The sequence below is a fragment of the Sylvia atricapilla genome, chromosome 10 (assembly GCF_009819655.1).
Source record: "Sylvia atricapilla isolate bSylAtr1 chromosome 10, bSylAtr1.pri, whole genome shotgun sequence".
NCBI classification, from domain to species: Eukaryota; Metazoa; Chordata; class Aves; order Passeriformes; family Sylviidae; genus Sylvia; species Sylvia atricapilla.
In genome coordinates this window covers 19,468,142-19,480,655 of record NC_089149.1, presented here as the reverse complement: position 1 = coordinate 19,480,655, position 12,514 = coordinate 19,468,142, and the positions used below count along the sequence as shown (strand labels likewise).

The 12,514-nt window shown below is 53.1% G+C and overlaps 1 non-coding gene across 1 annotated transcript; it reads right to left on the bottom strand.

Annotated features, from left to right (window-relative positions):
* Positions 1 to 8,626: 8,626 nt before the first annotated feature.
* On the bottom strand, positions 8,627 to 8,698 carry TRNAQ-CUG (transfer RNA glutamine (anticodon CUG)). Its single transcript has one exon. It is a non-coding gene; the product is annotated as a tRNA-Gln (tRNA).
* Positions 8,699 to 12,514: the final 3,816 nt, after the last annotated feature.

The window sequence follows — 12,514 nt, the reverse complement described above, 5'->3', positions numbered from 1 at the left end:
ATGCATTTTACTACTTACAGGACAGTTGAGGCACAACAAGGAAAAACAACCAACAACAAAACCAAACAAAATCCAAGCAATCAAATTAACCGAGAACTATCAAGGGGCTGGGATGAGAGTGTGTGTGTGTGTGTGTGTGATCAAAGACAGTGAGGGCAAGCGTATGTGGAAACACGGCCTAAAAGCTTGACAGCACTCAAACTTAACAGTATTTTAACTTCACTTATACCTTAGCTATACACTTCATTAATATTTTAGCCTTAAAATTTGACAGAGGAAAAGCTCTTAATTGCATTTAATCTAACTATAACTTCAAAGTTATACTTAGCAACTCAGAAGAAGAACATCACTTAGCAGCATTTAGGTGAGTCTGTAACTGTAATTTAACCTTACTTACAGGCCTAATTTACTTAGATAGCCCAGGTATTTAAACATCTAAGAAAGGAGTATTTCTCCCACATTTGCTAGACTATAAGCACACGTGCATGCATGCAGGCCTGAGGAGTCAGTGCAAGCAGAGTACCTGAGAAAACTTCCCCTCAGTGGTAAGTGAAACACTCACTTTGGATGCCTTGGCATCTCCTGATGGGCAAAACTCCAGGACTCAAGGAGTGAGGGTGTCAGCCTGGGACTCGTTGTTCAGCAATCCTCCGAGTACAGCGACCCTGAGGGTTCACTGGCTCTGAGAGTCATCCCACTCAGAGGGACATGGCTGGTCACAGCCTGCTGCGGTGCAGGAGAGCTCAAATGGTCTCCTTTTGGACCACTGTCTATAGGGTTGCAGGAGAGTGGCCTTCAGTCGTAACCACGTTTCACCCTGGCCACAGTTTGTGTTGGCACTTTCTCTGGAAGTGTGAGAACAGGAATGTTACGGCGTTCAGGCAACAGAACTATTTTCCAAGACTGATCATAAGGAAAACAGGAGCCTGTTAGACAGCAGTTCTTGGGAAGAGACAGTGTTTCTGGTGAGCTCAGGAAGAGCTGAGACCAGGTGCTCTTTCCAAGCCTAAGGCCCAACCGGCATTTCTCAGATCTCAGTGCAACCAGAAAAAGGTGAGGGGGAGGATTTCACCAGCACAGCTCCACCCCACATTTGTAGCTGGGACCCTGGAGGAGGCAGATGGGCCCCTGGGGCCACGTTCCAGAGGCCTGAGGGGCACAGCCCCAGAGGCTCCTGCTGCAGCTCTGTGCTCCTTGGCCTGAGCCAGGCATCTGGGACACCCTGCCCTGTGGCTGTGCTCATTCACCCTCTCATCTGCTCCTCCCTCTGGCAAGCCTTGACAGAAGCAGCTGCAAGAGGAAGCATCCCCTCAAGCAAACCAGCTGGGCACTGAAAGGCCCCTCAGCACAGCAGGGGCTGTTGCATGACACAGCTGGGAACAGCCCTGACCATAAGAGCAGCATCAGCCTCCCCTGAGCAGCCTGAGCCACGGTGGGGAGCAAAGGATAACCAGTCATCCCAGGACAGCCTTGGAACACTGTCTCCAGGAATGGTAGCCCAAATGGAAGACCACCACTGTAGCTGCACTTTTGGAAACACTGTCCGAGTGTCTTGGGAACTGCTTCCAGTAGTTACCACCAGGGATTATGACACAGATGGAACAGAAGGTTCCATCTGTGATGACAAAAGCAAATCCTCTTGTGAGCCCATAAACAGCTGTGTCCTGAGGGAGGCTCCTGGAGGCCTCCTGGACCACAGCAGCCTCTGCCAGCATCTCTTTCTGGGTGAAACATCTCTTGCATATTGAGAAGTGTGAAGCTGGGCTACTCAAAAGACCATCAGTGGTGATGAGGCCTGGTTTGATCTACACACACATTCCCCCCACACGCCTTGAAGCAGAGCCCACACTTGGTTGAGAAATGCAAAGGGACCTGATGTATTTCACTGAACTCCAGGGGCATTTTCAGTAGGTACATTTACACACCTAAATACAGAAAGTGTGTGTGTGAGACAGAGACGGAGAGTGATGGAATTGATAATGGTATGAACGTTGTTACTATGAATTTGTAATTAAGTTCTGGCTGTGAGTGTGGATCAAGTGCTGCTAAACCCTTTGGCATCCTTTTAATTTTTGAATTTTGCCATCAAATTTTGTTGAAGCCACACTGCCTATGTCTCCAGCCATGAAAAGAAGAAGTGCTTTTCTCCTTTCCAGCTCACAATCCTGTCCCCAGCCCACTGGCAAATCCCAACATCAGCAAGAGAAGAGAGAAGATTGATTTTGCTATGCCTTTGTAAAGAACCTTTGACAAGACTGTAAAGTTATTCAAAATATCCCTATTAACTTCAATAAGGAACAAAATGGTAGAGGCTCTGCAGGGCCGTGATCTCCAGGTTCCAGACTCAAGCTCAGAGACTGGGGCTTTGGTGCTCTGGTGTAATTGCTGAGAGTTCTTGGTGGAGCTGCGGGTAAGCTCAGAGGAGCAGCCAGTGCTCACCCTGCCAGAGCAGGGGGCAGCTGATGGACGAGGAGAACGAAGGACCACAGCTCACAAACATTGCTGCACAAAGGCTTTAATGGGAAGGAGCAAGAGCAGCGTCACAGAAGAGAGAGCAAGGAACACGTGTGCAGGGGTCAGGGAGGGAAAGAGACGGGCCCCTTAGGCAGGGACAAAGGGGACGGTGCGCCGGCCTCAGCAGATCTGACCGCAGCGGGAGAGAGGCAGACACAGGCCTGACCCCCCCAGGCCAAGGGAGCCCCCAGAAGAGATGGGAACCCCCGAGGTGCTGAGGGAGCTGCCCACAGCAGCTGACAGAGAGGATCCCACGGCTGTGCTCTGAGGGAAGGAGGTGAGGATGGGGCCCGGCAGGGTCACCACCACCGGCGAAGGCTCGATGTACACCGTGGAGTCAGCGCAGCGGGCCAGGCAGGGCTCACTGCAGCTGCTGGCAAGGGGCGTTGGGCCACAGGGGCCGCAGGGCCGTGGGGGACAGGGTCTGCAGCAAGACATCTCTCGGAGCAGGAGGCAAAGCTGCAACACACAGCACGCACCAACAACCTGCCTCAGCATCACTCTGTCAGTCTCTCTGGCCCCCAGCTCTCTCCAGGGACACATTTGCTCTTCAAAACACACTCGGTGCCCACAGCTCCCACCACCCTCCTGGAGCCCTGCCAGTGGAATGGCACGGCACGGGAAGCCGCCCCACTGCAGGAACAGGAGGCAGCACAGTGGCTTTAAGGCCCCTGTGGAAAGGCTGCTCACAGCCCATCTGCACAGCAGACACGGCTGGCTTAGAGATGTCCGGGCATGCACTGGGACATTCTGTTCCCCCACGGCAGGGGCAAACCCTGCTGGGCACTCATCCCCCTGAGGCTGAGCCCCACGGATCCCCTCCTGCTGGAACAAAGCCCCCTCTTGCCAGCTGTCCCCAGCCACCAGCGTGGAGAGGCTGACGGCCCTTCAGCAGTTCTGTGTCAGGGCCAAGCGGAGGCAGCCCAAGGGTCAGCCTGGGCAGCCTCCATGCCAGCAGTTCAGCCCACAGGGAGGGATGGAGCGGGCTCAGGCTTACCTCGTTCCTTGAGGAGAGGGAGGCCGGAGACCAGGATGCAGAGCCTGGAGCAGAGCAGCCTTTTATGCCGTGTCCCAGAGCCCTGTGGGGCCACAAACATTCCTTGTTCGTGAAACATCCAAACTCCTGGGAGTGGCCATTTGTGAGGCCTTGCTGCTGATGTGGTCCCTGCCTCATTCATCTCAGGCAGTTTTCACCAATTCCACAGCACCCAACCTGGGAATGATTCATAGGTGTCACAGCTTCCTAAGACCACTTGACTTGGAGGTCCCAGGCCAGTGGAGAAGGTGAGTTGAAATGAATTGATGTTGAATGTGGCTCCAGTTACAGTCAAATTCAGCCGTGAAGAGACACCTCAGGTCAGCTCTCAGGAGCTTTCAGTGCAGGCACTCAGGCTAACCCTGAGAGCCATTTCTTCCGTGGCTCATCACAGACATCCAGAAGACTGTGTGGGCAGTTGAGGCAGAGAGCCAACCCTGCACAACCCCATAGCGGGGAAGAGACCCAACTGTGCAGGGAGGTGGCAAAGCTCAGTGGCAAGGAAAGTGCATGTTCAGCTGCAAAGATGTCCCCTGCAGGCCTGAGTGACAGCCATGGGGAACTTGCTTACAGTGCACAGGCAGCACCACGGCCTGCTTTGGGGATCAAAGAGATGCCGCGTCCTTCCCTGAAACAGACCCACAGCCACACTGACCTGTTTTGCTCAGCGTGCTCATCCCAGGGCCCAGAGACCTGGATGGTGGCTTGGGGGAAAAGGCTGAGGGCAGGGAGCCCAAAGCCCATGGCTCTTTGTTTCTGGGTCAGGGATGGGGTTTCCCATTCCATGCATTCTACATTTCAAAGGGACACTGGATCAGTCTCCCAGAGCACATGGGTGTCATCGTGACGTGCAAGAGCTGGGAAAATCCCTGAGCTCCAGGCCAACCTGAGTCACCCCGTGAGGACTTCAGTGGACTGGGTGCCACAGACTCAGGTGCCCAAGGGATAACAGAGGCCATATGCTCAGTGTTCTGCTGCCATGGAGGGTATTTCCCCACCTTCTCTCCCCATGCATGGATCACCTGCTGCTTCTCTGCAATCTCCTGCATTTGCTGTCTCCCAAGGCATGCTCTTTTGGATGCTGCTCACGGGCTGTAGTGACTCAGAGTAGCCCAGACCAACCCCAGAAGGCGTGGATGGAACTCTGGAGGTCTTGTGCTCCTATCAACTGCTCTGGGCAGATCAAAGTGCCCTGGCTCCTCTGCAGGCTCCGGGCCTTGTCCTGCTGACTTCTAAGCCCTGACACAGCTGAAGAAAGAGGTCGCTATCCCTTGTGCAGCTCTTCCAGGCCTGTCCCTTATCTTCCCCCAGGGAGCCCTGGGATTTCCTTTCTTGCAATTTGTGATTGCTGCCTCTTGCCCTTTGACAGTGCACCTCTCTGGAGAGTCTGGCTTCATTCTCTCCAGAACCTGCAGGGGGTGGTGGAGACAGCAGCTCCAGTCCCCCTCCACGCCTTGCTCATCTCCACCAGGTTGCACAAGTGCAGTGCCCTCGGCCTCCCCACACGTGTCAGGTGCTGCAGCCCTTTTGTTCTGCCTGGTGCACTGGCAGTGCCTTTTGCGACTGTTCCTAAAATGTCTGGAAATGCCCCAGACAAAGGCTGAAGTTTTGGAGGCAAGAGGAGGCAAGAGGTGCTCTGGTATCCCTGGAATGCCTGAGTCCAGGCCACCATGTGCACTCCTTTGCACATCAGGATGATTCAGGTTTGCCTGAAGCTCATGGATTTTCCCAACTCTTCCACATCACAGTGACTCCCACATCCAGATCCCAGCCTTGGGCTGGACACACTCAGCAGAGTGGGTCAATTTGTGTGGGAGCAAATGGGCCAATTTGTCTTTCAGGGACAGACGTAGGCATGCCTTTGATCACCTTGCTGCGTGTTGATTTCCTGGTTTTCTAGAGGATCCCAATTTCCCAAGCTGGGGCCAGAGCTCTGCTTGTAAACTGCACGAGGGCCTTGTTTAGTTTTCAGGGGACACACGGCTGTGGAGATTCCCTTAGAGAAGTCCTTTGAGAGACAGTTCATTGAGTCCTTGGCTTTCTCCTCTTGGCTGGGAATCTGCCTGTGTTCCCCAGGCTCCTGGGCATAAACGCAGGCTGCAGCAGGGAACGATAAGCGGTAACAGGGAGCCAGGCCCTCGTGCTCCTCACTCCTCTCCATGAGGAGCTTCCCTCCAGCCCACAGTCATCCTGCTTTGCCACTGAGCTTTGCCACAGCCCTGCAGAGGTGCATCTCTTCTTCTCCACAGGACTGTGCAGCCTTGACCTACGGCCAGAGTCTACCCACCGTCTGCTCTCTGTCAAAATCTCCCCTGGGGAGAATTGTGTCAGGGCTGGCTGGTGCACCTGCACCAACTGCACTTGAGGGCTCACTCAAGGTGTCTCTCAGGGCTAGATTCCACCGTGATGGATGGCTGCAGTCCCCAGGAAGAGGGCAAAGTGGGAAAGGCAATCCTTGTGACACAAACCCCCTCCAGTCTTCCTCCACTCCGGCCTCAGACCTCTGAGCCAATTGGCCTCGTGCTTCTGGGACACAGATGGATCGTTTGGACATTGGGACATGGCCCACTCACTTGGGCCTGCTCCTGACAGGAACTTAAACCACTCAGTCATCTGCTGGCAAAGTGGCACGGGGCAGTGCCAGCAGTCCTGGGGACTCCTGGAGTGTGTTGAGGAGCACTTCCCACTACAGGGGGAAGTGGAGAGCCTGACCAGAGGAGAGGCACTGCTGGGCCATGAGTGGGTTGGGAGCGGCCCTGTGGAGGTGGATTTGCAGATTCTGGTGGCTGAAATACTGAACAGGAACCTGCACTGCCTGCTAGCAGCCCCGTGCAAAAATCCAATAGTATTCCGGGCTGCATCCAGAGCCGTGTGGCAGCAGGCCAAGGGAGCGGATTGTCCTGCTCTGCTTGGTTCTCATGACACCAAGGCTGGGGTACTGCATCCAGCTGTTGGAGCCACAGCCTAGAGAAACACAGGGACCTGCTGCACTGAGTCCAGAGGAGGCACACAGACCATCAGGCACCTGGAGCCCTTGCCCTGTGAGGATAGGAGGAGAGGAGAGGAGAGGAGAGGAGAGGAGAGGAGAGGAGGCTACCAGGTGACATTCATTTAAGAAAGAGGAGGATAATTGCTTAGGGTGGGTAGGGATGGGGCAAAGGCTACTTTCTTGAAAATGAAATCAGGTGTATTTTGATTACATATTGGGAAGGAAGCTTTTCCTCTGAGAGGGGTGAGATAATGGAACAGGTTGTCCAGAGAAGATGTAGAAGGCATTTCTGGGGTCTCGAGCTAGATGATTTTAAGGTCCATTCCATCCCCAAGTGATTCTAAGACTGATGGCACGACTCTGAGTTGTACCAAGTGGGAGAATAACATTTGAGATGAAAGAGGCAGGGACAACATCAGCAGCAAGGCCTCACAAATGGCCACTCCCAGGAGTTGGATGTTTCACGAACAAGGAATGTTTGTGGCCCCACAGGGCTCTGGGACACGGCATAAAAGGCTGCTCTGCTCCAGGCTCTGCATCCTGGTCTCCGGCCTCCCTCTCCTCAAGGAACAAGGTAAGCCTGAGCCCGCTCCATCCCTCCCTGTGGGCTGAACTGCTGGCATGGAGGCTGCCCAGGCTGATCCTTGGGCTGCCTCCGCTTGGCCCTGACACAGAACTGCTGAAGGGCCGTCAGCCTTTCCACGCTGGTGGCTGGGGACAGCTGGCAAGAGGGGGCTTTGTTCCAGCAGGAGGGGATCCGTGGGGCTCAGCCTCAGGGGGATGAGTGCCCAGCAGGGTATGCACCTGCCGTGGGGGAACAGAATGTCCCAGTGCATGCCCGGACATCTCTAAGCCAGCCGTGTCTGCTGTGCAGATGGGCTGTGAGCAGCCTTTCCACAGGGGCCTTAAAGCCACTGTGCTGCCTCCTGTTCCTGCAGTGGGGCGGCTTCCCGTGCCATTCCACTGGCAGGGCTCCAGGAGGGTGGTGGGAGCTGTAGGCACCGAGTGTGTTTTGAAGAGCAAATGTGTCCCTGGAGAGAGCTGGGGGCCAGAGAGACTGACAGAGTGATGCTGAGGCAGGTTGTTGGTGCGTGCTGTGTGTTGCAGCTTTGCCTCCTGCTCCGAGAGATGTCTTGCTGCAGACCCTGTCCCCCACGGCCCTGCGGCCCCTGTGGCCCAACGCCCCTTGCCAGCAGCTGCAGTGAGCCCTGCCTGGCCCGCTGCGCTGACTCCACGGTGTACATCGAGCCTTCGCCGGTGGTGGTGACCCTGCCGGGCCCCATCCTCACCTCCTTCCCTCAGAGCACAGCCGTGGGATCCTCTCTGTCAGCTGCTGTGGGCAGCTCCCTCAGCACCTCGGGGGTTCCCATCTCTTCTGGGGGCTCCCTTGGCCTGGGGGGGTCAGGCCTGTGTCTGCCTCTCTCCCGCTGCGGTCAGATCTGCTGAGGCCGGCGCACCGTCCCCTTTGTCCCTGCCTAAGGGGCCCGTCTCTTTCCCTCCCTGACCCCTGCACACGTGTTCCTTGCTCTCTCTTCTGTGACGCTGCTCTTGCTCCTTCCCATTAAAGCCTTTATGCAGCAATGTTTGTGAGCTGTGGTCCTTCGTTCTCCTCGTCCATCAGCTGCCACCTGCTCTGCAGGGAAGATCCTTCCCGCTCTCATGGCAACAAATGGAACCCCAACGGTGGGGAGCTGCCCAGTGTTGGTAGAAGTCCTTGGACTGATTGCAGAGCAATGGAAAGGAATTGGCAGGGAAGAGAGGAAAAGAAGCCGCAGATGAAAGGAGCAAGGAAGGAGCAGTGGACAGGGCACACAAGTGATGCCACACAGAGTAACCTGCTGTCACTGTGGGAAGGGTCCAACCTGGAAAGAGCTGCCCAGAGCGTGTTCCCAGCCTCCTTTTTTGCATCTGACACAGGAGCCAAGAGCCCCAGAGCAGCCTCCTGTGCCTGCCCCATTTGGAGTGGGTGGTCTCCAGCTCAGCTGTGTGTGATTCATCAGAGAACAGTCCACAAGTGACCCAGCAGCAGAGCAGAGCTGTGAGGGTGTGAGCATGCTGAGGGAAGGCCTGAGGGGACAAAAAGGCTGAGGTCCCACTGAGATTTGAACTCAGATCACTGGATTCAGAGTCCAGAGTGCTCACCATTACACCATGGGACCTTCTGCTTATGTCACCTCTGGCCCCTCATTCAGCCAAGCCTCGCTCAGCCTTATGCCCCCAGCTGAGGCTGCCTGTCTCTCCATCGCCTCGGACACCTATCACCAAGTGCAGCATTCCTGCACGGCCCCCAGGCACTCTCTAAGCACACCTCCCTTCAGGGCAGCCACACAGCTCCTTCTGCAAGCCTGCCATGGCCTCTCTTACAAGTGCCACGCTCCAAATTCCCAGAATCTTGTCTTTCCCAGACGGTAACAAGCTCTTTCTGACTCACGGCAGGCCTTGGGAAGTCACCATCACACAGCAGAGGCCCCCGTGCCTTGTCTTCTCCAGCCCAAGCCCCTCCAGCTCCGTCAGGACTAAGGAGAGGGAAACATTGCCCCATCTTTGCAAGAGGTGAAGAAATACCATTTGGCGACCCCAGGAAAGGGGCGGCAGAGGCAAGGGAAAAGGACAGGCAGCACAAACTCCTTCCTTTTTGTTTCAGACTCTTTGATAGTAGAGGAATCAGAGTTCAAAATATTTCCATCCCAGATTTCAGGGTCTTAATCTTGGTTTTCAATGTTTGCGCTGACCTATGGGCCAGCCACCTTTCGTTTTTTTCCCTCATGTCTTGGTAACCTGAACTGGAAATCGTTTTGCTGAAAGTGCACATTTTTTCCCCAGTGGCCCATCCTGCTGAACAGTAATTACAAACCCTTGCCTTTGTAACATAATTATAGCTCTCAGCTACTCTATATTCTTGTCCTCTTCAATTAACTGTCGTTCTAGTTCTTAAAGTATTTTCCACTACAACTTTGCTTGCAAATAACAGGCAAACTGTCATTTTGTTAGCAGGAATTAGTTGCTCTTTTGACTGTGTCCGAGATGTTTGCTTGAACTCCCTCCAGTATTTTAATACTTCCATGTGGTTCTTAGCCTCCCATCATTCTGGTCCCATATTTGTACAAGTTTCTAGCCAATATTTGTACAAGTTTCTAGCTTATGTCTTAATGAATTCTATGGGTCCTGAGTCTACCGTAGTCGCTCCACTAAAGCAGCCACAGCCTGAGGCTCCTTTTTCCAAAACATTATTATCACTGCACTTGCCCAAGATCATGATACTGACAACAAAAATATTAAGGAGAGTAACTCTGTTCTGTTGGTATTGTCTAGCAACGTCCCAAACACAAAGGACTACGTTTTTTTTTAACTCAGCTTTTAAAGAATCCCAGCCATATCTACAAAGTCTACACAATGCAACAACAATTGTATGACAGCAATTACACCTCAGACACAGATACACTCTGCTAAGTTCTCACACATGACTGGGTACGTGGACTAAATCTTGACTGTTCATATGCCACACACGCACATAGCACAGCATCTTTTAGTGTAGCAATGCACTTTGCTGACCAAGCCCTGCCCACACAGAGAGCAGTGTTGGGTTCCACTCCCCTGGTGCAACACGCGACCCCCTGACCTCAGAACACCTTTTCCTTGGTCAGCTACTAGCTCCACTGAACAGTAGCTCGCACATAAACTAAACAGTGTTGCAATTTTTAGCAGCCACACACACAAACACCGTCTTTTGGTGCAAAAAAGACTGCCCAAGCCCTGTTTTTTACACACAAACAGCAGCTTTTGGAGAAGCTGCATGCCCACCCCTCTGGTGCAACTATGTGTCCCACTGCCCTAGCCCCATCCTGTTAATGTGCACTCAAACAAGGGTTAGTTTGCCACACATACACACTCCAGACAGCATCAGTTTTCATGCTCTGGGTATCCCATTCCCATTGCCAATAATGTTACAGGTTCGGGAAGATGCCCATGTACAAAAAGCTCAAGAAGAACCCAGAACAGCAAAACTAATTTCTTTAGTTCCCTTAATACATACTGACACCTGGATTCTGGAGAAGCAGCCAAGCAGGAGAAGGAGATGGAGCACATCTTCCGAGCGGGACGGGTAGCAAGGCAGTGCACCTTCAGGGCGTTCCCTGGATGAAAATAGCATGCATCTTGTCTTCCTCTCACCTCCAACTCAGGACCATACCTTCTATCTCCTCCTTCAGTATCATCTCACATGGGGCCAGCATGTGAGATGAGGTCATAACAACCTATGATAACACCTCCATGTCAACAATGGCTTTATGGTGTATTATTTTCCTTTCACAGGTTGAATCGCACCAGGTGACCGATACATAGTTTCATTTCTGAAGGTTTCATTCCTACCAACTAATGAGGTCTTGTTCCACATTATCATATGCAAAAATAAGGTCGTCTTCTACATTATCTTGTTGACGTGTACAACAGTGGACCAAATATGTTAGGCCTTAGACACAGCTTCAGTCCCTGACACACTCTGCCATCTGTAGCTGCTGCTTTTCACATCTTTAGAGAGGTACAAAAGAACTTTCAAGGAAAGGCATTGTTGGAGACTGAAATGTTATAATTTATGGCTTAAACATCTTCATGGAGGACTTTTGCCTATAATAATAAAACTGTACAAAAGCTGCAGAGAAAACCATGAAAACCCTGAATGTGGCCCTGGAATACTTGTTGATGGAGATAAGATAAAGTAATTCCAGCCTGGGCTGGGGGAGAATACATTCACAGAGGGATCAAGTTTAGCACCTTCAGGGTGGAGACCAAGACCCCAGAGCTCTCAGCTGCCGGGCTTGCACAGACCCTCATAGCAAAGGTTGGGAGGACAAGAGGTTTTGGGTGTGTAGTTAAAAAGCCTCTGGTCCGAGACAGTGAATGCCCATCATCCACTGTGCACCTGCAGGGGCTCCTTCCCCCTGGGAAAAGCCACATTCACATGAAGCACACAGGCTGCTGTGGCTCATCAAAGGCACCCCCAAAAGGGTCCCCAGACCCTGCACCGGAGCACTGCAACATGATGCAACCGATCCAGCGTGTTGCAAGGAACAGTGTCAAATTTGCCCTCCCCAGGGGAGGCTCGTGGGCATTCCCACCTGGACTAAATATGTATTAATCCATTGGATTCTAGACTTTTCCTTCTGAGGCAGCAGGGGACCCTCACCACGAAGATCAGACAGCAGGGAACAAGAAGAGGTCACTGGGACCCTTGGAAGGGTGATATGGTTTGACTTAACCCCTGCCACTCCCTGTCCCCCCACTCACACACCCCTCTATTTCTTTATTTTCCTTTCTTTTTCTTTGCCTCTTTTACTATTAAATAATATATATCAAGATTTTTGGCACCAACATCTAACTTCATGTTATAGTTTGACATGGGTCAAATGCCAGGCACCTACAAGAATTGTTTGCTTTACGCTCTTTTGCTACAGCTGGGCAGAGAAAAAAAGAATTAACAAAGGGTTCATGAGTTGAGATAAGGACTGGGAGAAAAACACTTGAAGGGCAAAACAGGGTTCAAACTTAAAGGTATAAAGTAAATTTATTATTAACAGAGTCAGAGGAGGATAACGAGAAGTAGAATAAGTTGCCATGACCATTTTCTAGAAGCCTTCTAGCCCTGCCTTCTGCACCCCAAGGGTAAAACGGCGGAAAGCCGCTTCCCCTCGCCGCGGGGCTGCGCGCAGGGATGAGCAGCCCGCAGAACAGGCTGGAAGCGCGGCTGCTTTGATCCCAGGAACAAAGTCACGTCAGTGCGGTGTCTGTGACTGCGCATCAGGTAGCGGCTCGGCCTGCCCCTTCACCCCGCACCCACAGCGGCCGGGATGTGCCCACTGCCGCCGGGTGGGGCGGAGCAGCTCGGGCGGCAGGGCAGGGGCAAGCGCCGTGCCCGCGCTGCTGCTGCCGCCCCCTCCGCCGAGTCTCCCCGCCTTCCCCTCCGCCGCCTCACTATTCCG